This window comes from Thunnus thynnus, chromosome 18 (assembly GCF_963924715.1).
Source record: "Thunnus thynnus chromosome 18, fThuThy2.1, whole genome shotgun sequence".
NCBI lineage: Eukaryota > Metazoa > Chordata > Actinopteri > Scombriformes > Scombridae > Thunnus > Thunnus thynnus.
This window is the reverse complement of record NC_089534.1, coordinates 10,797,715-10,825,120: the sequence shown is the minus strand read 5'-3', so window position 1 is coordinate 10,825,120 and position 27,406 is coordinate 10,797,715. Positions and strand designations below refer to the sequence as shown.

Sequence of the window (27,406 nt, the reverse complement as noted above, 5' to 3'; positions counted from 1 at the left end):
GGCATCTTTGGCACTTGCTACGACCACCCAAGAGGCCACAAGGGCTCCGAATGACGAACTTAGCCGATGACCACTCAAACAAAAATAAACAAAAACAACACACTCTAACTGGGGATGCAAATAATTAATTGGGCAAAGGGTTTAGTGCTAGAAAAGCTAATATTCTCAGTGAAAGCATCTTCAGCAGGGAAGATGAAAAAAAATCTGTCTGAGCTGTAGATGTTGGTGATTTTTAGAATTTTCAGTTTTAGTATCTGATTATATCTCTTTCACACTGTTTTACAGTGTGGCTTTTAGGGGCAAGCTAAAAGTAATTCTTTCCTCTAAACGTCATCATGTTCTAAACTGGTCAGCAAGACTGTAAATTAATTTGTTCCTTTCGCTGTACAGACAGTGAACTTGAGCAGTAAATTTCCAAGAGTAAGCTCGGAAAGGATGAAGGAGATCTATCTTACAAGCAATAATTAGTGAGTATGCCTCCTCTGATGGGTCAAATAAATCGCATTAGCCGCTACAACACAGTGATTAAAGGTCTGCTCAAGGACCTTTAACAGAAATGTAACTCTGGAAAGACGTACGGCGGACAGCGAGGGAGGTAAGATGTAGAGAAAAACACAAAAAAAAGAGGAAACTGTACCACCCTGGCTCATGAGGCTGCTTTTATGAGCTGGCTTCTTGTAATTAAAAAAAATGTAGCTGTGTAGCTGATATTTCATTTGACCTTCAGCGTGAGCGGTCGTAAGGCAAGGATACACCGGGGAGCTCCCCACATCTCCTGCAGTCTAATTTATAACGGCAACCCACCAAGCAGCAGCAACAGGAGAACAAACTAGACCCAGGGGTTTGATAAAGAAGCTTGGCGATGAAAAGGCCTCCGCTACCAGCAGCCACCCTCCCGCCTTGCACAAGCCAGAGAGCAGGAGAAGGGGAGTCAAGCCAAACTCTGCACCTGGCCTCTGCAGAGTCCGCCAAGTCTCTTTCCTGTTCCTGTTTCCTGTTATGACGTGTTTTTTTAATTTTTCTTTTTTTTTTTTCTCTTTTTTCTTTTTTTTTTTCTGGCTCTGTAGTTTGGAGCAGGTAAAAGGGGCATTCAAGCATTGAAGCCACCTGGGACAGCAGGTTGAGGAAAGCACAGGGGAGTTCTGCTCTGGAACATGTCTGCAGGCAAATTATTCTGCCTTTACTGATTAGTCCGGCCAGCCTCTCACCTGGCAAACACAATATCACCATGTGACAGAACTATAACAGAGGTAACACTGTCAGTTAAGATATGTGAAACAGGGTCATGTTGTTAGCAGACATTTCAGGTATTATTATTATTATTCATATTAATAGATAATTATATCGGAGGGTTGGAGGGGGTCTTAATTGTAACCTTATATTATTATTATTATTATTAACCTACATTATGTTATTATAATTCTTACCTAAAAGTCTAATATTTAACAATATTAGATTTTGTCTTAGCTGATGCTAATGGAAAACAGACTTTTTACAAGCATTTAATATCTGGGATATCTCATGGGATTATGACCCACCAATTTAATTTGGGACCGATTACATGTTTTTAATTTTGGTAGTATACATTTGGATCTTAAATTAGACCTTGCTGCTCTACATTGTTAATGTTATTTTGCACAAGTAGATATTACCTTTAAAAAAAAAAAAAACAAGGATCTTTCTTGAACATCATCCTATCTTCTTTTCATGTGTTTTCTGTGCCTCTCGACTTTAAAACCTGTAGGAAAAGGCTACTAATGTTTTGGTAAATTCACTACTCACATAGACAAACATAAATTCACTATATCGAAAACATTTTTATTATTAGAGATGTGTTTTTATTATTTCCAGTGGTGGAAAGTACTATACTTGAGTACAATTTTTGAGGTACTTTATTTGAGTATATCCATATTCTGCAACTACTACAACTTTTACCTCCACTACTTTACAGATTAAGATTTTTACATACAAAACATACGGTTATTATACAAAGTATGATGCATTGCTCTGGATTAAACAGCCCATTAGTGAATAACGCAGTAAAAAAATTACCTCAACCAGCTACTTGATTAAAATGCTGCTTACATGTTATGCATGATCCAACAATATGATAATATATAATATATATAATGTGATATATGTACATAATTAATACTTTTACTTTTGATACATTTTCCTAATAATACTTGTATTTAGTTGGGTTTTTTTTTTAATTTTAATTCATGATAATCATTGTTTACTCATTCATCCATGCACTCTAGCTGTGAATAAAGCCCTTTACTTGAACACTGGGTGGCACTGTGCAGGCTGATGCTGAGATCTTGGCAGCAGCTGATCAACAAAGCTGGAGATGGAGAGAAAGTGTAGCAGCCAATCTAACTGGTGGTCCATTCTCTCACCATCCTCCTGCATCAGCACAATGCTGGCTGAGATTTGGGCAATATTTAGCCATGAGAAAATATGAAACCGTGTTTCTATGGCGGTAGGCTGGAGTACACAAAAATCAGGAATGAAAACATTTTGGAAGAAATACCCCCCCTTCAGAAAACGGACTCACATTTCAGCAGCAGTGTACATAATAATTAGTCTGACCGCTCTTTTCCTCCTCTCTCTTCCTCTTGTCCTTATCCTGCTCCTCGCTTGCCTCCTCCATAAGACAGAAATAGACGGTTAGATTCCCATGCAGGGTGGCTCTGCTTTTTATTTAGGATGTGCTTTCACTGCATTTCTCTCCGAGTACTACATGTATAATGCTAATCAAAAATTTATGACAAAATCCACATCACATAAATGTGAGCTGTGCATGATTTTGTTTTTGAGCAACTAGGACGTTTGTATGTAACTACTTGTAAACATCAGCCTATATGTGTGTAGGTGTGTGTTTCATAGTATTAGGCATTAGAAAAGGAGCTTATTATTGAATGGAGTCTCTGTGAGGTTTTCGAGGCAGGAGGACATCTATTAGGAGGTTAGCAAAACACTATCAGCTAATACGACTTGTAATTACACCAGCAGTGAGGAAACGCAGCAAGCTAACACCAGTATGGAAACAATCTGACAATGCAAACACTGCAACTAAGCCACCGTGTGTGTATGTACATTTGTAAGCGTGTGTATGGGTGACTGAGTGCACGTATGTGTGTGTGTGGACAGAGGCCCACTCGCGCAGATTGTGGGTGTGCGAACTGTCAAATTGGAGTTGGGTGGGTGGGAGTGGAGGGAGCACATCTGGAGGGAATTTATTGTATAATTCAGTCTATTATTGCTGCGGTCGGTGCTTAAGGAGCACGCACACAATTACCGTCCACTCTGCAAGGCTACAAGTGGCCTCTGGCCTAAACTAATAAACTGTGGAGGAGGGTGGAGAGAGGAGAATTCATTTGAGGTTATCATCATCACACTCCTCTCTGCTACCTCTCACTCTGACACTTAGCAGAGTTTACAATAAATCAATGAGGAACACCTACTGTTCAGGCCCAGATTATGGTCAAATTAGATTTGAATCTGGGTTTAAAGGTTTGAATAAGACACACATTGCCAGAACAACACATGCCTCGTGAGGTTTGTTGAACCGATGCTCGAGTGTGTTGTTTTGAAGTATCGAAAATGTATATTTAAACTACTAATTTAAACTAAAATACTCTTGCTTATATCCTTTTCCTCTAATCTTTAATGTAAAACAATTAAAACACTGGTTAAGATGCATGCCATATAACCGCTACTTCCGCAGTTCGAATCTGGCTGCAGACGTTTGTTGCATGTCACCCCCCCATCACTCTCTCCCTTTAATTCCTGTCATCTTTCCACTGCCCCCCCCCCCTCCAAAAAAAAGAGAACAATTGTAAAATGAGTATTTCAATCTATGTAATGTATAGTGCTGTAACTAGTGATTATTTTCATTAATCTGTATATTATTTTCTCAGTTAATCAAATAATTGTTTTCTCTATAAAATGTCTCAGAGCTGAAAGTGACATATTGAGATTCCTTGATTTGTACTGTCTAATACTCAAAGATATTCAGTTTACTATCATAAATTGCAAGGAAAAAGCAATAAATCCTCACATTTGAGAAGCTGGAACCAGAGAATGTTTGGCATTTATGTTTGAAAAATGACTCAAGCAATTATCAAAATAACGCTGACTAATCTTTTGTCAATTGACAAATCAAATTTGTTCGACTAATGGTTTCAGCTCCAGTAACGTAATCACACAAACTAATGTTCCTTATTCACCGTTACAGTTCATGTCATTATCTGAATGCTTTTTGCAGCCCTCATGCTTCATGTGAAATATCCTGGGTGGTGCATTAAGTAGGTGCACGAGCAAGGGAACTCTATTGGTTTATGAGGTGATGTCTTTTCATATACATTAGTTCATATCATAAAATGGTCTGAAATAAAACCCACCTCGTCTTTTCCATTTCAGCAGCCTCTAGGAATAGACTGGTGAGGCGTCTAGGATAAAGACTTTACCAGGGGAAAAATCTGCTCAGGCCAGGCAGTATCTGGCTCAGCAGCCCCGAATGACCCGCAGTGTGTGTGTGTATGTGTGTGTGTATGTGTGTGTGTGTGTGTGTGTGTGTGTGTGTGTATGTGTGTGTGTGTGATTTAGGAGCTCCTAACAGCGCTGGCGAGGAGCTCGTAACCCAGAACAATAAAGTGCTTCCCCTCCAAGCCTCCCGGCGGTGACCTCCGCTACAAGTTAAAGGTTCAACTAGCTACACGTGTCAGGGTTGTGACCTCTCACCCCCTCAGCGTCTCAGTCACTGCCTCTTTTTTTTTTCTGCCTCTTCTTTCCTGCTTTTTCACTATGACTATCTCCTTCTCCCTGCCACTTTCTCCTCACTGACAACCCGCCTACTGTACACCCACACTCTTTCCTCCCCCACAACACCTAATAACGTTCTCTCTTGCTGTCTACAAAAGTTTGGACTATTTCTTAACTGATTCATTAACTTACCAATCTGCATTTCTTTTTTTTTGTTTTGTTTTGTTTTTTTCTGCGCAATCAAAAATGAATTCAGCTCCTATTTTGCCTATTTTGGCCAGGCAAGCTTCCAGAGTTGCATTCTACAGCCTGACAAAATTGCAGCTTACATTGCTTCACAGGAATTGCAGATACACAACACTTACAGTAGACACACACATGATGGTTCATGCAGGATGTTTTGTTATTCTCTAACTTGATTTCATAGGAACTACCTGACCCACCCTTTTTTCCTGATTTGTTTTTTTTTGCAACTGTCTGCAGAGGTTCTACAGGTTTTCATAGTTTGACATTTTGAGAAATGAGGCTTATCTGCTTACTTGCTTAGAATTAGATAAGGAGATTGATACTAATCTTATATCAGTATGGTAAACATAAGGCTTCAGCCAACAGCCAGTTAGCTTAGCTTAGCAGTAAGTGTATTTGGCTGCTGTATGGCAGTTTGTGTTAGAGATAGATAGATAGATAATTCTGATCATTTCAATTCTACCACAGTTGCTTGAATTTTTTATTATCGGCTCTTGTTTTACAATACAACCACAGTATTCTGTCTCGCCCAAGAGGTGTGATGTCTGCCAGGTGCAGCGTAGTCCCCAGCCTGTGGAAACTCTACAGCAGGGGTTGGCAACGTTTTGGATGTTCCGTGCCACTTTACAATGTTTAAAAAAAAAAAAAAAAATAGACCCAAATGCCAGTTCGTTTTCATAATGAGCATTTATCTATTTATTTATTTACTGCTGCATGTCTTCCCGTTTAGATTCTGCATGCCAAAAGATCTGTGCTCTACATACACTGTGTGGGTGTTTAGTGCGACCCTTGTCCCTGCTTTTCTTTGCTTAGCTGCATGATCTCCGGTCTGTATTTGGATACTTTCCTTCGGACACAGGACGTAAATGGTCCGTCGTCACTCGGCTGTGCGTGGGACTCAAAATTGGCTTCATATGTGAGAATATCTGTCGCACATATATGTAGATCCAAATGCTGAAATCATTGCAAAAGCCACCTTCTTTAGAAAGTCAAACTTCTCTGGCAAGCTTTCCCAACAGGCCAGAATGGAGGCCTCTTCATCAGTGTCTGCAGTGTTTTGCGTAGCTGTGTGTATTTAGATGCCCGCAGTGAGGATGCATTGAGTTCTATCTGCTGCATTTCAGACTCCTCAGTCCCCTTCTACTGAAACAGGGACTCACTGTTCTCCCTCAAGTGTGCTGGGGTTATCAAAAAGAAAACAATGTGCCGTGTTGCTGGAGGTCCTGAAATATGGCTCAACTCCAGCTCAAGCTCTCGCATGTACATGCTGACGTCATTGTGGTTGACAGTTTGATACCCTGACAGTTTCTTTAGGTGCTTGAAGTAACGAAAGGTTCCACTTTGAATGTCCCGTGAGTAGACCCCAATCTTTGCCACAAATGCTGTCCATGCATCAAACAGAGCCAGCACTGTCTGGCCCGCGCCTTGCAGCTGTAGGTTGAACTTGTTGAAGTGGCCCGTGATAACCGTGAAGAACATGAGTTCTTCACAAGCCATGGCACAAGCCTTCACAAGCCTTTCACAAGCCTTCCCTGCCATGATGGGGGCTCCGTCGGTGGTAACAGCAGATATTTTCTTGATATCAACTCCTCTCTCCTCAAAATGATTAGTGAATGCTTTTGCCACATCCTCCCCTATAGTGGTACCATGCATGAGCGTATCTCTCCTTTGTCGCAAACACTGCTAGATGTGTAACGTTGTTTACATCCACACCCTCGTCAAGAGCTACGCTGAATAACGACACATCTTTCAATGCAAGAGTTTGCTGGTGCCTTACGTTTTCAGCCCTGTTGGTAATGCGCCTTTACTGTTCTATTAGAAACAGGCATTTCTTTGTTCATGTTGATGATCGTGTCTTTGTTTGGTAACCCATCAAATATGACCTCCGAACTTATGAGAAAAAGCCCCCTTTATATACTCTCCATCAGAGAATGGATTCCCATGTTTGGCAATGCACTGCTCAATTTTATAGCTGCCCTCTAGCTTGGTTTTTGGCGGTACATAGGGTTGTAAACACACTGCTTTGCTTCCCATACTGGGCCACTGCCCTCTTGATTGATTCAGCTTTATAAGCCTCATCTTTGATGTTGTTCTCGTGCTTTGTTTCAAAATTATGTTTTACAATTCAGTGTTTCCCCTAGGTTGACTGCTTTGGAGCGGCGGGAGGGGGGACGAAGAGAGGGAAGATGACTAAAAAAATCCACAATGATGTAGGGTGTTATTGTGCTCGCACAGTGTGTGAGTGAAAATCATCAGTAGCTCGTTGATATTAATGATCGTCTGAAATTTTAGCAGCGGCGCTCATAATTTTGCAGCGGCAGTGCGAATATAGGGGAAACACTGCACTTGAAGTTCGGCACAACATTTTCTCAGCAGAGTCCTTTTGTGAAATAAATCCTTTTTTTTTTCTCAAGACGGCTGAAAGAGGCGAATATTAGACAACCTACATTTTTTTGCTTCTGTCATCGTCAGTTGTTCTTGAAATAAAGCAAAGAAGAAAGCTAGCTAGCTATCCTATGTTCTCACTACCGCTGTGATGCTGCTGTTGTCGGTAGATCAGAGGGAGGTGGGAGGAGGGGTATGATAGACCACGTTAATTGTGTGCACTCACTTGCTGTCAAAAACAATGGTGTATATTCAGACTATTTTGAGAATTAATTATTTCAATATTATTTTAAATCAAACTGTTCATTTATTTCACCATTAGACTTATATTTTATATTTTAAAACGTTTTTTTTTATTAAAACACGTATATAAAAAATATTTATGATTTAATTGCTCTGTGTGCCCATGTTACTGGACTCGCGTGCCAGTGTGGGCACACGTGCCATAGGTTGCCGACCCTTGCACTACAATATTTAACAATATTGAAATAGCTTGGGATGAAGTGAGTATTGATTCAGGAATGTGCTTGTGGCAGATCTCCACCCCTGATAATATAGGGTGTTTTTTTTCCCCAAGTGGTTTTGCCCACTTGTTTTTCTCTCTGTTTTTTTCACCCGTTGCAATGCTCTGTCACTCTTCCAGTAAATGTGTGCATATGTGTGTGTGTGTCTGTGTCTGTGTGTGTGTCTCTGTGTGTGTGTCTGTGTGTGTGTGTGTGTGTGTGTGTGTGTGTGTGTGTGTGTGTGTGTGTGTGTGTGTGCGCGCTTTAAGGAGGCTTGTTTTTATTCCGGTTGCTGTCTGTGTTTGTCGTTATACTATCTTTACAAGCCTTGGGTATTGAGTTGGAATGTAAAGTCACACATGTCCAAAGAACACAATAAGGTCTGCTGGTTACACTTCCTATGTGCAACCTCTGGGCTATGCATTATCCCCATTTATCTGGCTTATTCACATTACTACTATAAAAAAATGGTTAGCTTCTGTGGCCTATTGTGGTAAATGCCTACAGTGTGTGCTTCTGCCTTCAGCCATTACTATGTTTTCCTGGCCTGTTTTACAGTGAAACTGATTTTATAAGTTAAGACTAAATTGAGAATATTTGTTTTGGTTGCTGTTTATTACGATAATAATAGTGTAAATAAGATTTAGAGATTCGTTCGTTAACTGCTGTAATAAAGTTGTGCGGAATGATGGATTTTGTAGGTTCTCCAGGAATAAGAGAGGTAATTTTCAAAGATTATTATAGAACGGCAGCAAAGAAAAAAAACAAATTTGACAGCTATGACGTAAAAAGACACACTCTAGAATATCAAAGGACTGGAGGCACTTCAGAGGGAGATTAAACATGCAAAATGAGCAGGCAGCGTGTGTGTCCGTTTTACTACGGTTAAGTATACTTCATTCATTAAATACTGTGCCACAGCATACAGTAGTCAAAATGATACCCTACTCTTTTGTCTGTCCCAATGTGCAATTTACACAGCTTGGTGATTTGGTCAGAGGGAGACCACACGATGAAGGGCGATAGACCACAGACCAAGTGGCAAAAGGACAGGAAATGTGCGATGAAATGTGCAATGTAGTGGATGAGGTCACCCACACGCAGCAACTAAAAATCAAGAGACTCGCAGCCTCTGAATTAAAGATAATAATTTTTGTGACCTACAACATTTGTGCCGCCACCGCTGAAAAATGTAGCCTATACTCGTCGACTTCCCCCCCCCACCCCCCGTTCTCAAAGCAAGCCTGAGTGCACATTAATTTAAGCTGAGTGTAGAGAGACCACATAAGAGGAGGACACAAACAGAAGCCAATTAGAGAACGATGGGAAAAAAACGACAAGAAAATAAATGTCACGAAACAGCTGCGGTCACTACTTGTGCGACAGTTAACAGGCTTTCATAAAAAGGGGAAAAGAAGAAACTCTCTACATATCTTGACAACTACAAGGGGATGTGGAGCAGCCACCAACACGCATTCCTCTTTTAGTTGGCTTTCTGTTTTTATTTTTCGCCTTTCTGTCACTTAAAAGGACTCAGGGTGTCTTTGTTCTCTGGGTAGCGTGGAAAAGCAGAGTTGGGTGTAATTGAGGTTTTTTTTTTTTTTTTGTGAGGATTGTGTGATTCAGAAGGCTGATACAGAGGATCAGAGAGCACCTGTGCTCACTCAAGTCCGCTGGCCAGAATATTGTAAAATACTTCTCAGTATCTACTCTCTTTACGAACATGAGAACGCGTCTGTGTGCGTTCTTTTAGATGTATATAGAACGTGTTTCTGTGTATCCCATCTTGTCGTTGTCAAAACTGTGACAAGCGTGCATGCTCAGTGTTATCCCATTCAAGTCAATTTCTTAGCCTCACCCATAGCGAGCAAACGGTCAGCAGAAAGACAGTTACAGTGTGCAAACCCCAGCTGCAGTCAAGTTTCAAAGGCTAAATGCTGTGTGTGGCAGAAATACACTCCAAATACAATCACTCAGAATCTTACTCTGTCAGGACCCATAAACAGTGGCTCCACAATTACCAACAATTACAGAGTAAACTTCCATCTACTGTTACCAAATGATTTTTTTGTGTTTTTCGGGGGCCTTATAAATGAATCTGTGTAAGAGCTGTTTGTTTTTTCATTGAGTCCAAGATCTTCTAATCCTGGAGCCCTTCAAAGTATTTACAGGAACAAGCCATAACAGGATCAGCCTCTGAACAAGGCAGGAGATCAAAGCGAGGGGCTGCTGCCGACATAAATATGGAAATAATATGACTCAGTGGGAACATAGGCTGTAGCAGAGCCTAGATTGGCAGACAAGGGAGAAAAAGATTGGTAGACACACGAGAGAGGAAGAGACTTGGTTTGAAGGCGACGCTGATTTTGTACATTTCTGTTTCGTGTAACTCAATTACTCGAGTTCAGTAGGTTTTTTTTTTTTTTCAGTATTCCCCAGGAGCAATTTGTCTCGCAGTTTGCTGATTTTTCTTTGACCCAAACTCTACGTTGTGGGGGGTTCAAACCAGAAGGCTTTCTCTGTTGAGTGAGTTATGCCGCTTCATATAAAAATACTAATAATAACAGACAACAGAGGCATGCGGCAGAAACTTGGCAGATTTATTTATATGCAGGTAGTCAGAAACTTGTTAACAAACCATGACGCATTGGCAAACAGCACTCCATCTCTCCATCTCAAGGAAAACAGTAGCTCACAGCCCGCAGAATTCTGCTGACGGAACACTGGACATGACCCATGTTCATTTTCATAACCTTTGAAAATCACAAAGGAAATGTTGACGTCTAAAATCAACTAAAGTTCTGAGGAGTTGCTGACATAAACAAGACATAGAGCTTTAAGTAGTTTTAGGTAGTCTGTATATACAGAATACATACAGCAATTACAGACACATGCTGTACACTGCTGACATTCATTTATCAAGTGTTTTTAGTTTTTTTTTCATATTTATATAAGCGAACAAGGACTAGAACTGAACTTTTGAACCAAACACAGTGACATTGACAATGATACTGCATGCTATTAACTTTTTTGTATAATATACCACTTCTAGAAAGGCTGTCATAACCGATTTTGTTGATCTCCTTGTCTTTATTTGGGTGTATCCTCTTTTTTTTTTATCTCTCCTCTCATTTTTTCTCTATCTCTCTACCCCCTCCTTACCTCATCAATTTTCGTCTCTCTTCCTCATTTTTTCCTCATACTCTAGACTCGCCTGTTTTCCTTTGTTTATTCCCTCTCTCGTCTATCTCCAATAGACAAAACAGGGAATGGTACGCAGGTAATAGGATTGTTTCCTCCATTTTGGACTCTTCATCCATTTTATTTCTGTCACCTCAAAGGTCAGCAATGTCAAGGTGATGTACAGTCGGTCAATGGCATGAATCTGCATGTCAGAATTCACTCCACATGAAAGCTGAACGCGGCAATTCCACTGAAACGAAATGATTTTGGTCACTGTTACAAATGCTGTAATGCGATCTGAGATAAAGACTGTACAACCTATTTTTTAACATGAGCTTTTTTTTTTTCAAGACCAAATGGAGTGAAGCCTGTGAGTTAGTTCAGGCCAGCAACTCAAGTGCATTGCTACAGTCACACATGATATGCTCTACTTGCTGCATGACACATCCAACGCAACCTTTGCAGTAAGGCGGTCTATTTAAGCTGTCAGTGCTCAGCCATGCTGCTGCTACACTGCTCATTCTCAAACTCTGCTGTATCACTGCAACAACTGCACGCATCTTTAAGCAAGAGCACAGTTTTGACTGGACGGGACAGCAAACATGTTTGTGCCGTGTTCTCCCCGCTGCTGACGGTGGCATTCTTGACTCTGTTGTCAGCTGTTAGTCTTATCAGTGGTGTGCCTCAAACATGTACTTCAAGCTGATCTTGTGCTGATTGTTTCCTCATAAAAAAAAAGTGTTTCCTGTGGTGTGTACATCAGTGGTTGAGGTTAGGCCTTAGGTTAGATTATGGTTAGGCGTCACTGGGGTGAAGGCTAAAATTGGTTTTAGGTTAAGGTAAAGGGTAAAACACAAATTGATGTGGAATTTTACTTAACACCAGAAGTAAAGTTTCCCCTTCTGTTAGTGGGTTAGGACCACAGAAGCACTTCCCTGGGGGGTGGTATGTTAGATATTCCTCTCTCAGTACTCTCAAAGGCTGTGTTCAGACAGACACAAAATGCACATTTATTAATTTCAATACTTGCGTTGGGTCAGCCAGAATGTCAACATAGAGGGTTATGATTAAAAAATAATGAAGGGTCAGCCAAAAAGTTGAACTTCTGCCACAGTGTAATGCAGGGTCATCTGACAAGGGACTGTGTTCAAGTTCACATCTCTGGTAGATGCATTTGTAACGTAAATACCGGATCCTACTATTTAAAGCACCTTGTAATTGTTGCAACAAACTATACTATGACTGTCATGGTTAAAACCTTCCAGAGTTGTATAATCCTGACTGATAGTATTATAAAGTATTATGCGATGTCTGATAAGCCTCAAAACATACTCCAAACCAGCCTTTGTATTTCAGTGTCTTGCCGGTACAGTAATGGGGCTGTTTTTGGTCGTCTGAATGCCGGTTAAAGCTGAAAACTTTTGTCAAGCTGTGAGCTTTAACAGCTCTCAAACCAAGATTGACAAAACATAAGTTTGCCACATCAGAGAGAGCCCACATATTGAACCTGAGTCATCCTTTTGTCAGCGTAAGACCAAACCATAGAAGGGTGGTGTGTCAAATTATTTCACTGAATTATATTTATGCTTCGCGGGCAGTCCTGATTATTCACTAAAACTTTCTATTAATCATCAGTTCTATTGGTTGATATTGTATCCATTAACTTCTTTAACTGCTCAGTTATATCACAGATGTTTGAAATAATATTATATGTTCAGCCCTACACCATCTTATTGTTTTCTGTAGATTACTAACCCTCTAAAGTTTTAAATAATTATTTGTTTTTTTTTCACTTCCATAATCACAGTAGATGTTTATATGTGTGCTCAGTCTTGCGTGTGTGTTCACGTCTGTGTGTGTGTGCATTGATGTGTAGCTCGGTGTGTGTGTTTTCTGTTTGTGTGTGTGTGAGCGAGAGAGTGTGTGTGTGGGCGCGGGGCAAGAATTAAAGAGGCCCTGGGATGAATATGCAGAGCAGATGTAGCAGCCGAGCTCAAAGGCTTATGCCTGGAGCCCATTTGACACTGTAGGAAATGTCGTCTGTGGCAGAAGGCAAAGCGTCTGTGGGGTCACCAGGTTGAACTAATAACTGAGATCTTCAAAATGATATAAACATATACAGAAGTATAAATGCTTGACCCTTCCAGAGGAGCGTTTCTGTTTAACAGAATAATGGAGGCTGTTGCCATAAGTCTGGGAGTGCACTTTTATGACTTCCCCATTTAATTTCTGTTCCTAACATAAAGGCATTTGTAATATAATAAATGCCAGCAACTTCTAGGGGGAAAATCTATAATTCACTCCAGTTGGGTAATTTATTCCATTTGTTTAGTCACAAAGGGCTTTGGTCCGGATCAGGAAACTACAGAGACAACTGTCTTTCGAAAGCGAGCAGACTGGCCAGTGATCAGTCAGTTCCTCCGGAGCACAAACGAGGAAAGCGTTTCTCTGTAGTCTCAACAACGCCTCCGAACTCATGGGCCGTTTCTACACCATAAGGAAACTCCATGTCAGCGTTTCATCTCAGGACTCCCACTCTCTCACACAGCTCTACATCTTTCTCTGTCTCTCCCATGCTCCCTCCCTCTTCGTTTTTTTTTTTTTTCTCTCTCTCGCAAAAAAACACACACACACATGCCCATAAACAAGTAGAAAAAAAACATCCATTAAAATTCAGTGAAATGAAGCTTCAGCACCACAACATAATGCTAAGCAGCAAGGAAGAAGTGTTTGATTTAGCAGCTGGCCTGCATGCAGACAGTGTAGTAGGAGACTAACCATTTAAACGGTGAGCTGCAGCCTAAAGGTTAGAGTGACCAGAAAGTTGCTGAAAGGCTGGAATGGCTGTCAGGCTGCCTTGTACAAGGTATTTCACCCTTATCCACTCCAGCCGAGCTGCTTTGTGGCCAGTAGTTGATGACTTTGGATATTTTTGCAGCTACCAGGTGTGAATGTGTGTAACTGTATAAATGTGAAGGAAGGTGTTGCTGAAAAGAGTGTGTATACTCTGCTGACTTTTGCTGGAAAAATAAAGACTTAAGAACAGTCTTAATTTTGTCAATGAAATCAATGACCTTTTTAAAAACCCAAAGTACCTCTGAAAATGAAAACTATGACAAAATGTATTACATTAACAAATAAAAAGTAAATGATAATGTAAAAACACGGATGAATAGCCAGATTAACTCATTACTGTTTACTTACTTACTTACTGTTTATTTATCGACCTACATGCATCTGCAGAATCACTTTATATGTTCATGATTGGTTATACAGTATTCCCCACTGCCCAAGACTATTTAAAGCTAAATTGTAAAGCAACAACAACAACAACAAAAAAAACCCCATCCTGGATAAAGTAAAACCTGCGTTTCCAGCATGCCACAATTTATTATTTTGACGTTTTGCTGCACAGCTTTTGCTCTGCAGTAGAGAGCACAGGTAGCTGCAAAAATTGCCAAGTGAGCACGAATGACAGTGGGTGAACTACTTGAGTTTTGAAAGTGAAATGGGCAAGGCCAAGCAAACAGCACCTTTTCTGCTAACATCATGATAGACAAGAATATACATAATGTGAACATCAACCATGGAGAAAGCCTTTACAGTGCTGAGAACACATAAACATTAAAAATGAACAACAGAAATTAGACTAAAACCAGATAAAAACTTTAATTGAGTTGAATATTCAGGGTTTTTTTTTGCGTTTGGGATCACTGGCCAGCTGCTCAGCGCCAGATACTATTTCGGGTTTGTGTCACAGTCTTGAGTGATTGTGTTTATTTTTCTGGCAACAGAGGCACCAAATGTTAGTCTATGTAACTGAACAAAGACTGCATAAGTAGATTTGGTGTGGGACTTGGTATATTTGGACATCCACGCTTGTGTACAGTAGAGGCCCTGGAGCGCATTGCGGTGTGTATTTGTTTGCACCTGTCTGTCTCTGTAGTTATAACCTAGAAAGATGCAAGCTTCCATATGGGATAGAGACTAGAATAAGCTTCTTTTAAAAGTTTATCATAGTAATAAAAATATGACTTTTAAAACTCTTTAAAACATAGCTCTGTGTAACATCTGAGTTGTATTGGAGCTCACTGATCTGACTTAAATAATCTGAAATAAAGGGATAGTCAGTTTGAGAACGGACTCGTATGGCATCCTTCTGTGTCTGTCTTATATCATGTACTTATCACTGACCGATTCCTGTATAGTCAGTTTTACATCTTTCTGCAATCCATGGCATGGAGCTTCAGCTATCTATTGAAACCATGTGTCTCATATTAAAGACTTCCCTTCCACTTCAAATAAATCAGCCATAGTTGAAGTTCTAACTTTATTGCAGTTGTATTAGGCTGCGCCATCCTTCTCAAACTACTGCGTATACTCTTTTATTTCTATATTAGAGCTCCTGTTTGCCTATTTAGACGTGCTAAAAGTACAACAGCTAGTTTCTAGTAATGTCGTTTTGTTGCAGAAGAAGTGGAAAATTCCATGTTTCCCTTTTTCATACACTCACCAAACTTAAATCTTGCATCAAATTCAAGATTTGCTTTGCTTAAGTTGATTTAAAAAGAAAACCCTTTCATCCTTTCATGACTGAATGCTCAAATAGTGGAAGGATCTATATTTAGGAGCGCTGTTTAGAAAGGAGCCGCCACAACCCCAAGTCACCCCACCCCGCCCGTGTCCCATCTCACCCCAGCCCATCCCCACAGTACCTCAGTCTACCCACTGCTTAACCCTCCCACTCATGCCTGCGCTCCTTCGCTCCCAAAGCTCTGCTGATACTTCTCTGTGATGAACTAATCTCCGAGGTGAGGGTCAGGCTGCAGGAGAGGATGACACGCCTCTGACTCTCCTCATCCATCCAGGCCTTTCATTACTAACCCCCATGCAGCTCCGTCTTCCGTGAAACCCCAACCTTATAGCCTCAGCCTCAGTCTCAACCTCAGCCCAGGGCCCTTAGACAGCCAGGCAGCCAGACCCCTCAGAGAGGCATGGTGCCTTTGTGTGGCTGCACTCCCCAGATTGTCTGCCTCCCATTATTCCCCCATTCAAGCTCCAAATCAAAGCCAGCTCACATATGAAATGCTTTTGAGGTTTAAAGCTTAACTATACCACTAGTACAACTACTGCAGCTACTATTACCGACACTGCATGATGGATCAATATTCATGCATGATTCCAACTGTGCAGAATTACAGGCGTAGTCCTCTGATGGCAGCTAATAATTTCTAATATCAACAATATGTTTGTGTGTCAAACTAATTACATTGCAGTGATGGGAGATAAAATATGCACTAATATAATTTATTTGCATTAATAACTGCTCAGAATTTTGTGGCATGTCGTAATTAGAGTGTACCTTTTTTTTTTCATTCTCAGTTTGACAAGTGGTCAGTCAAACGAAGTGCGAGAGGGCTGGAGACTCCAGAGTACAGAGGGATTTTTGCAGCTCGCTCTTTATTTAATCTAGCGCAAGTGGAAATGAAATGACAGCTGTACCACGCTCATATACTCCCCTAACAGCGATGATGGATGCTTTTTGATTCTTTTTTTCAGATGTTCATTTTGCTATGGTGCCCTTTCAATAAATATTTTTAAGTCTGTCAGTTAATTCTGAAATTCCATCGATGAACTCTGTCCAGAAAAATAAACAGTGCAGCCACAGCAGTTGGCCTGGATGGGGAGTTGTTATTTTGTTCGGCCTATTGGCAGGAACTCTCCACAGAAATATTGCTTATTTTGCTTCGTTTCAGATTCAAGCTTCTGACAGTTTATGTGAAAAACTGCAAACTGTATTGCCATTTAAACACAACTGCTCCGCTCTGTAATTACAAGCTCCATTCACACAGATGAATGGGACAGACAGCCACAGAAAGAGGATTGTTCTTACAGGTTTTTTTTTTTTTTTTGATTGCTTAGGTACTATCTTTGAAACTATAGGCTATTTTTTGCAAAACTCTACACACTTACCACAAAACCTTACATCAAACCAGCAAAACATATACATCTCTCACAAAAGCAAACAATTCTCACAAAGCTCTTCAAACTCTTTTAAAAAGTTGTGTTTTTGCGTGAATACAGAGCACACAAACCATCATTTGAATAAGCACATGAAGCACCAACTATGTACTGATAGTATAAACAAAAAACCTGTGGCTTTTGCTTTTTGTGTGTAGGGCGTAGGAGTTTGCAATAAAGTTTTGTCATACATGCATGTGTACTCCAAACATAACACACTATTAATACAAATAAGGGGAAAAAGTTATTTTTTTTTGTCAACATTTTCAAACACTCCTCAAACAACAAAAGTGAAGAAGAAGAAAATAAAAACATTCGTGTTTAGGCTAAATCTCGCCCTCTTTGTGGTTCTGGCCATAAGACTTTATCGACATCACATGTGATGTTGTCTTGAGCCAGGCAGTGTGGAAAGTATCGCCTGGAGTGCTGTATCCAGGCCTGGCATGACCCCTGATCGATGTCTCCACAAGCCTCCTCCATTACCTGTAGAAGGGGTGTGCACTGGTGGGGCTGGCGATCATGCACCTCCCAACGCCATGAAGGGAAGAATTTCTCAATAGGATTCGAGAACAGAGAGTATGGGGGGAGGATTAAGGGCGATGAAAAGTAGGTGACCTGTTAACCAATCGCAGCCCGGTGGAAACTAACATTGTCCCAGATGATAACGTACCTGGACTGTTCTGGACCATTGGTCATTAGGAATTAGTCTAGTGTGTCCAGAAACGTGATAGTGTGCACAGTGTCGTATGGGCCTAGGATTGCATGATGGTGAAGGACGCCGTTTTGACTAATAGCCGCACACATTGTTATGTTGCCACCATGTCGTCCCAGGACATTGACGATGGCACGGTGTCCAATGATATTTCTGCCGTGGCCCCTTGTTTATGCATTTATGATGCACTGCATCTGCTTCTAGCTCCATGACTCTCTGAAAAAGACAAGACAACGTAGCACAGTACAAAAAGACAGAGATCAGTCAAAATGATGTAGGACCATACACTTTCAGATCCAGTACCAATGATGGGATACCTGCACATATTCATATTATTCACTCTGAGTTTCTTCATCATCCTAATTCTATTGCGTTTCAGTGGATGAGACAGTGCAAAGAGACTCACTCTGTTGACATTTTGGAATATGGTGTTATCCGCCATTATGTGGTCCTGCGGTTCTCTGAGTCTGATGCAGGTATTTGCAATGACCATATTATATATACTGGTTTTCTTGCAGTTCTGTAAAAACATTTGAATGGTTTTAGATCGAGTACACGACATATTTCTGTATCAGTTAGACTGCAGCACTCACAGTTACTAAAGTTACTACATGTAACAGTATAGCCGCTCAGATTTGGTTGAACCCGTTGCCCAGGCTTCCTCATGGTCATCCCATGGTTGACAACATGGTCAACCACAGTCACTCTGATTTCAGTTATTGTGTTCCTGACTCACATTCCTCTTCCTCTTCCACATTCCCTCCTTCTTCCCCATCCTACTTCACCTCTTCCTTCTCCTCTTCCTCCTCCTCTTATTTCTTCACCTCTCCATCCTCCCCCTCCTTGTCATCCTCCTCTTTCTCCTCGTTCTCCTCTAGTTCTCACCCCTTCAATGTTGGCCTCCATTGTTGTCCAAACCAAATGTTTACCTGCGGCTTATTTATAGTGTTTAAGCTCTGATTTGTGAGTGAACTCATTATCTAAAAGTGTTTTCACATGTGGAAATGTGGAAATTCAACTGGCAAAATAGTGTAGCAATGTAGAGACCAGTGTTTACAGTTTGGTAAAGGAGAGTGTAAAGCAGAGGACATGCATTCAGATTGGCACACCTGGTAAATGCATTGGCTACAAGTGTTAATAGTTTCAGAGATAGTGCTTCAAGAATCACTGTTAGTGTTTAAGCATGTTAGATATACACATTGCTAAGATCTATAACAAATTGTGGTCATATTGCAATCAAGGAAAAAAAATGAAGTTCTCTTCCATATTATTTGTATTAATCCCTACTTGCTTTTTAAAGGTTGAACTGGAAACCATGGAAATCCCAAAAGGACAATTTGTTGAATAGTATTTGGGAAAACACTGTGGTGAAATTCAATGTCAGTTATGTCAGTCATAGTTCTTTATAAAGGATGTTGCAGTGTAGAGATGTTGACACAATCACCTCAAAAATGTCCTGCGTCAAAAAGGCAACTTTGTCGGGTGGTTCAGACCCAATCATCGGGCTTTGTTGTAAAAGTCATGAGTGGGCCAGTGGCCATAGTGGCCCACAACCCACTGAGTGGGCTCACTCCAAAATAGAATGGTACATTCCAAACCAATATAACAGCGGCAGTGCACCATCACAAGACCGCAGTAAATGGCAAAATTATTGTGCATACTTTCTGAGGCACGCCTAAAAAACCCCAGTGTCCACATGCACTCCCGCTAACATCAGGTAGTACTTAAATGTCCTTCGCCCTAATGTATGACTAAACATGCTGCCCCTTCACCAAGCTACCCTGATATGCAGAGAGGGACACTGCCATGCATGTGCTGCTTTCTCACCAGGCAATAAAGACACCCCGGCCTTCAATAACAGGATATGGTCTGCATTTCTCATTTTGCAAATGTGCACAAACAGCTCTTTAAAATAAAACGCAGCTTCTGTTTGATAAAAAAAGAAAAAACAAAGAGTCACAGAGCAGCCGCCCATGTCCTGGGAAACTTTGCTTTGTCGCTGTAGCATTTTCAAATGTTTTCCTCTCTAACTGTGCAGTCGGCTGCTTTCCCACTCTTGTGTTGTAAAAATCAGGAATGTCCCTGTTATAATGAAGCGCCTCTCTGAAAAGACAGGATGGGAGAAAATTGAATTAATGTTAATATGGCCATTAGGTTACCACCCAGCAGGAGAAATATGGCAAACCTCGGCCTCAGTTAATCACTTTGTTACACTCCAAACTTTCATCTGCATAGTTTTGGCCAGGAGCAGGGGGAGAAGGCAAACCCAGAGCTAAACCAGAGATCTGTCTGCAGCGTAGTCTGTCTTCCAACCACGCACTGAAAGCTCCTGGTGAACACACAAACTCTGCTGTGAGGTATCCTTGAGGAAAATATCCATTTACTTCACAGCAACACACAAAGGTGTGCCTCAAACTAGGCTGAAATAGAAAAGCTGACACATGCCGGCAGACTGGCTGCGTCAAATATACCTCCTGTTGCGAGTTCTCAAGGGTGAACGTATCTGCCAGTAGTTGTTGGCCTGCGGAGAGGCCATTGGATGAAAAGGAGTAGTGGCTTGGACTTAAGCTGTCAAAATTTTTAATTTAATCTTGGAAAACCTCCCCTCATACAAAAAATACGTAATACAGAGTTTTATGTCTGTTTGGCTTTAATTTGTTGCACAATTTATGGCCTGAATATTGAATTGAAACAGGTCCTTTAATTAGCTGTGCCATTATGAACTAAACAGCAACAGAAGCAATGAAATCGAGCATGTGGATGCAGCCACTGAATAGCTCAGATGCAACCTTACGTTCATTCACATTTCACAGATCTGAATCTCCCTGTAGCCTGTCAGAGTATTTGTATATATCCTAGGAATCATCTGTTGTATATCAAAAAGATCCACAGTTTCATCTGACAATGGGAGTAGCATCAACATCAATGTGTTCCAGATCTGGCAACCTGATAGCCTGCCTTTCTTCTGCCTGTAAACAGATCATCCATTCAAAGCCTCTACATTTTACTTAAGACCAGCCCAGGCTCAGTGTCCACTGACTGGTTCCACGTGTGTGCAGGCGGCACTGAGGTGTGTATGCATGTGGTCGTGTGTGTGTGTATGCGCAGACTCCACTAAGGGGGTCATGAGTCACTGGAACAGGGACGTGACTGATGCCCTCCCTAAGTCTTACTCTAATTACTGCTGAGGTGTTGGTGATTGCCCTGGTGACAATCCTGAGCTCGACTGGTGTGCTGTTTCAGCCCGCCAAGATGACACTGTCACAAAACCCAAGTCTGTAAGCTGTAATTGTGCATTTTCAAAAGTACTGCATTAGTCAATCACTACACACCTTGACGTTTGGATGTGCGTAGGTCGTGGCGAGCAGCGACCCTGTCAACTGCTCTAGTAATTGCTGCTGAGTAATGTTCTTGCTTTGGCTCGAATAGGGAAAAAAACTCACCAATAAATCTGGAGGCCATTTTAGGACGTCACCCAACAGGCTATGAGTTCACATGGGAAAAAGCTTGACTACTATAAGCCAAAGAAATGGCAAAGTTGAAACCATACAACTTTAACAACATCAAATTAAAGCTCTCATCAAAAGTTGGCCGCCGTGGAAAGAGGGTGAGAAGGCACAAAGTTGGCCAACAAAGCAGCACAGTTAGAGGAAATACCCACACCGCTGACTGCACAGAAGCACAGCCTCTAGTCATTTCCAATGCTTGCAAAGACAATGGGGATACGCTGAGGCTTAAGTAATAAGCCCAAAATGACTTCCAGAGCGGCAGGGCCTCTTCATTTCAGCGTGGCAGCGATGCAGGGAAATCAGAGCCACGCGAGTTGAGGGTTTCATGGAGGATCAAAGATCGTGATTAGCCTACACTGTCCATCTACCATTATGGGGAGATCTGCCGCCGATGGCAACCATATGCTGGCCGGATTAGCCTCTCCATCACAATCACTATTCAGGGGGAGAAGAGACGAAGAGAAGAGAGGAGAAGAGAAGAGAAGAGAAGAGAAGAGAAGAGAAGAGAAGAGAAGAGGGGAGGAGAGGAGAGGAGAGAAAAGTGGAGCAGAAAGCAGAGGAATGGAGAGGAAAGCAGAACAGAGGTGAGAAGAGCCCAAAGAGACGTGGGAGGGGTGAGAGGAGTGGAGGTGGAGAGGTAGAAAACATCAAATGTCAGTCAGTGATGTGTGGCATAACACGTGTGCCCAATATGCAGGAAGCCTTTTGGCAGGTTTCCCTGACCTATATAGTCCGGAAGTTGGAGAAACTGCAGGCTGAAACAAGTCTTTCAACTTTTAAATGAGCCACAGTAGATGCTCTGTACTGCACATTTGGAATTTTAATAAAGCTGATACAAGTGAGCAGTGAAATAGTGTAATTTCTCAAGCTGTGCTTAAGGAGAAAGGTCATCTAATCCAGTCAAAAGTGTGACATTTCATTAAATACAAAATGGAAATTTAAATTTTCCTTACTTTTTAAGTAAGGGGTAACACCCGACAAGTTTTATGTTCCATGATTGTAATGGTGATCAGGGGCTCACAGCATTGGCTATGTTAGCTAACAGTTAGCATTTTAGACTGTCCGTCATTTAACATTCTACATTTCAGAGGACCCATCGTGTTTTTAAGTTTGTATTTCTTCCGCTACATTAGCCCAGTTTGCTAACGTTAGCATTGACCCCCACTAGAATTTAGTTTTCTTTCATTTTGTTTCAAAACCTTCAAGTCATCTGCAACTTCTGCACACTCAGTGTTTTCGTCTATCCCACATTACGCAATCGTAATCTGTCTGTCTTATATGGGTCCAGATGTGGTGATGGCAAATGACCAGACTGTAAAAAAACAGTAAAGGGTAGTCTGGTAACTTCAGCCATCCGTATAGTACCATGTAATTTATATCACGACACGGAGCAATATACAAAGTTACATATATGGGGATGATGGCACACATTTTCGACTCCCCCCCCCCCCCCCCCCCCCCCCCCTCCCCTCCCCCCCATCTGACAAGCACTTCCGATGAAGCATACTGGCAACTTAAGCAATGAATAAGGCTGCGTTTAGACCGACATTAGCTCCGCGTAAAAAAACGCAGCCCTCTCATTCATTTGAATGGTGAGTTGACGTAGCGGGGGGCCAACACAGAGGGCTCCAGCAGCACGATAAACAGTCGTCCGACAAAAAAAAGTTAACACAGGTTCAATTTTTTCTGCGACACAACGCAACGAGACACAACCACAGTCTATGGACACAACGCAACGCAACACGACGCAACGTCGTTTGGCAAGGTGCTGTGTTGGCCTGTCGCATACGTGCGAGTGCATTTTCCTGGTGGATTACTTTGTAACGTGAACACTGTGTTTCTGCTGTTTACCTTTCCATCATCTCAACAAAAGAGAAAATAGTTGCCGCCACGATACTTTCCAAACTTTCTAAACTTTCCAAAGTTGTGAAATCTTGTCTGGCAGTATTTGTCATCTGATAAGCCTGTTAACACAATAATATGTAGCTCTAACTGGACTTCCTGGATCGCATTTCATTGTCTCGTCTCACCAGTACAACACAGCCCACTGCATTGTTTTATCGCAAGGCTGTTGTCAGTCTGAATGCAGCCTAACAATGTTGGTCCCCCAGCTGGTTAACTGCTTGTGCTGCTCAGCCGTTGGAATTCATCTTACAAACTATTTTTAGTGCCCGTTGACTAAGATATTGCACCAATCAAATTACAGACTTCGTCAGTCAGTACCAAAAACAATACATTTTTCCTTTTGGCAATTAATTTTTTTTACGAAGTAAGGACACAAGTCAAATCATACACTAAGGTATAATGATTTCTTTGCAAAAATGAATTGTCATTTCAGTTCTACTTTAAGAGTTGAACCGTAGAAAATGAAAAATCTTTATAACTGTTTGTCAATTGTCTCTCTATCATTCTCTCTTCTGTCTCCTTCACCCGCTCTCCCAGCTCTGTGCCTGTTCCAGATTACTCAGATGAGCCGATGAGTCGTAAGGTTTAATGGGCCTCTCCTCTCTTTCATCAGCAGAGAGCCCAGTCATCACTACTGAGTGGAAAGCCTATGTTGGCTTGGCTGCTTTTGGGAATAGGAACGGGATTAAGTGATATCATACTGTTTAGCAGGGGATCTTCATCCCTTAGCAGCAGCCCTGAGATTCAGTCATGCCTTCAATAGGTGGGTAGTCATCGTGTCCTCCGATTTGGCTCTGCGAGCGGTGATATCTGCGTTGGTGATATTTTATCTCACAGCTGTCATGACAGTAAATTGAAATTAAAATGAAGGCATTTGTTAGAAATGGATGAGTCACTTGTATATCATAGAGGCACATTCATGCAGTTATATTACACACACACAGCATCTGCGACAGTCTGTCTTTCTGTTCTCCCCAGCTGAGAAAGTGAGTGGGTGGGAATACTCAGCCAATTCTCTTGAGGCCTGTTTTGCTTGAAGAGTCAGTTATCTGATGAAATAGTGTTTTGTGAAGCAGTAGTTATGGTTTATATTTTTTTATGTAAACCATTTAGTCTTGTTTCTTGTAATGGCACCAGTGGCGGGAGGACACTTGGCCCTGTGAAGTTTCTTAAAAGCATTTTGCACTGAGATCATGTTTGCACATTAGCTTATGGTGAAACTTAGATGAACTTACTGTAGCGCAAAGATGCTTAAGGGAAATCTGGCCCTGGTTATAAGAGAAGGTTAGAGCACATAACTGCTGCTGTGTAGAGACTTTATAGTAGCAGTTCACACTGGGGCTCAGATGGCTCCCTTGTGGCGTTTTAGCTCTCACAGTTAGTGTCAATTTTTAGAGCCTTGATACTGTGAAACCTGAACTCACAGAAGACAAGCACTATTATGCATAAATAGAGCGTCTCAGAGAAGTTCATTTCTTGCCGAATTTCACTTTACGCTGGAATAATATGACAGACATGTTCTCGTTCGTTTTGAGGTTTGCTTAAATTAATGAAATGAGGAGATACTGTACCTGAAACAACACAAAAGCATTGCGGTTCCTTTTAGAGGAAGGAATATTTGTGAATCTGGAGGGGTGGTTTGTGCCTGTGAATAAGCAGACCCTTCCATCCACCATTCCACTCTAATTAGGTGCAACAGATTCAATATAAACGTCACGGTATTTCATATAATCCTGCCCATTAAAATAAGAACCACCATTAGGGAACACTGATGTAATGACTGTTATGAATACAAGCAGTTCCAAATGTCAAATGTCATTTATCACGGCCACCCAAGTTTCTCCATGTTATGAAACCTATAGGAGGGTTACTTTAGGAGGATTATCAAATGAGTTCTTTACCAAACACACAAGCATAGAAATTGTAAAAGTGGAGGTATTATAGGTATTAAAATAACACATTTCTTAAATTGGTTAGTATAGTGTCTCTTTTGAAGTACTCACTTAAACTAGGCTTACTAACGCTTCATGTTTCGCCCTTCCAAAACAAACAATCCCAGGATAGAGTTGCGAAGTGGGAGGAGCCGCTGGTTCCCCATTCGGTATTCCCATTTCAAATATTTCTTTCAATTATATCATCAGCGTTACCTGACGTAGAAACATGGGACAACATGGGATTTTTTCAACTTTGCTTCTGAGAGAAATCACGCATTTTCCGTCAGTTTGGTACTAAAATACCCATGAGCTTTGCAATGAGGAAGGAGCCAGTCAGAGTCGCGAATCAGAGCGGTACTGAATTCAAAATGCTTCGTCTGTGCACTTGAGAACAAAACACAACATAGTTGGCCCAGAATTTAAAAGTACTATAGATTGTGTTTTCAGTTTTCTCAACAGCGTAATCTTTTGCTACCTACCACCATTACCGCCCAGTGTACGTGACAGGAACTTTGTGACTGGATGTTTCTTGCCAAAACGCACTTAGTCGAGTCGAAGTTAACTTCTCCCCAGAAGTTTTTGTACCTTTGACTTTTTTAATCAAAGAACCAAATATTTTATAACGTAGTTGTTGATCTTTTGTACGGATGATTTAACTGGGAGAGTTTCATGTACATCCAAATAAGATCCAAATAAGATCACAGACAGGATCAGTGCCAGTTAGCAGGCTTCTCATGTTTGATTTTATCAGCTGTAGTCAATTAACCTTCATTTTGTGGGTTAGCTTACCTATAAAATTAAACTGTTGGCTGTTATCTGGCAAACAATACAGTATGTAGCATCAGCTGCCTGCGCAACTCATTTTTCAGCCTTGTATGTTTTAGGTAGATAGCAGTTGAGTACTGACTGACAGCTGTTAATGTAGCTTTTGTCACTAAATATTATTAACGATAAATTACCTGAGGTTTCTACTGACAGATCAACTTTTAGGCCTAAGTTCTTTGAAGCTGACATCAAGTAAAAGTCAGATATTATTTTTTGGTGAAGAAAAATGGATATGCTTTATTGATCATTCTATTTTATCCTCATGGTTTCACAATTTCCTGAAAATGTTTTAACAGACATTAATTATATGTCTACAATATATAAAACATATATTCTTATTTCACTTTGATCATTTTGTAGCAATCAACTGATTTCTGTTTACCGTAAATATAGAAATGAGTAGAAAAATATTAATGGACCCATTTGCTCCCCTCCCAGAAAATCCTGGTTCAAACACTGTAAGTCTGTACACAGCTAAAATAATTCTTAAACACACACACGGCTCATTACACATCCTCCTTGGAACTTTTCTCGAAAAATGCAGTTTGTTAATGACAACATGTTTTCTGTTTATGACTCTTGTGTTTTCTAAAATTGCACACAGTATGTGCATGAGTTGAAATATTTTTTAGGTTTGCAAGCACGTATCTGTCCATGAGCAACTGCAGATTAACTCTGCATCATCAGTTAATGAATAACTTGTCATTCATGACGGAATTTACAACTTCTTTCAGTGCATTTGTACCAGGAATTGTATAGTGATTAAGTGTTGCTACATTTTCAAGTGAAAAACCAGAACTCGGGTAGATTGATTCATTCCCCTCATGCTGTAACTTTAGTAGTGCCTTCTGGAAACATCTATTCCTGTGGCTGGCTATCCAAAGGACAACACAAAAAGACACTTTAGAACATTTCATCAAATTTCATGACATGGAGAAAAATACAACAAGACAAATATTATTTTTAAGTTTATGGCAGTTGACATTAACATTGATATATGAAGTGTAATGTGTAAGTTAGAAACTTCTTCAATTCTCAAATACGGCAAGGAATCTTCCAGAGGAAACGGCTTTAAAGATGAAATGTTCCTTCAAACTATTTTGAATGAATGTTGGTTCATTAAATATACTGGAAAATCACATTTTCTATGCTGGTCTGGAGCATAAAAGTCAAAAGGGAGAAAGATTTAGAATTCCAAATACAGACTGAGACAGATTTTGTCTTGTTTCTGTTATTTCAGTAGGATCAAATGGTTATACTGTACTTTGCTTGAGTTGCAGTCAGTAAACAGTACACATTGGACAGGCCGGAATGCTTCTGCATTTCCAAATGTAAGTTCTGATTAACTTCATAAACTTTGAAAAATCTCTTCCAGCGAAGAAAGGCTTATAGTTGTTGTGTAGTTGATGATGTCTG

At 40.8% G+C, this 27,406-nt stretch overlaps 1 protein-coding gene across 4 annotated transcripts in view; it reads left to right on the top strand.

Annotated features, from left to right (window-relative positions):
• The window catches only part of runx2b (RUNX family transcription factor 2b), a 119,829-nt gene that overhangs the window by 34,364 nt on the left and 58,059 nt on the right, over positions 1-27,406 (top strand). The window lies entirely within an intron of this gene.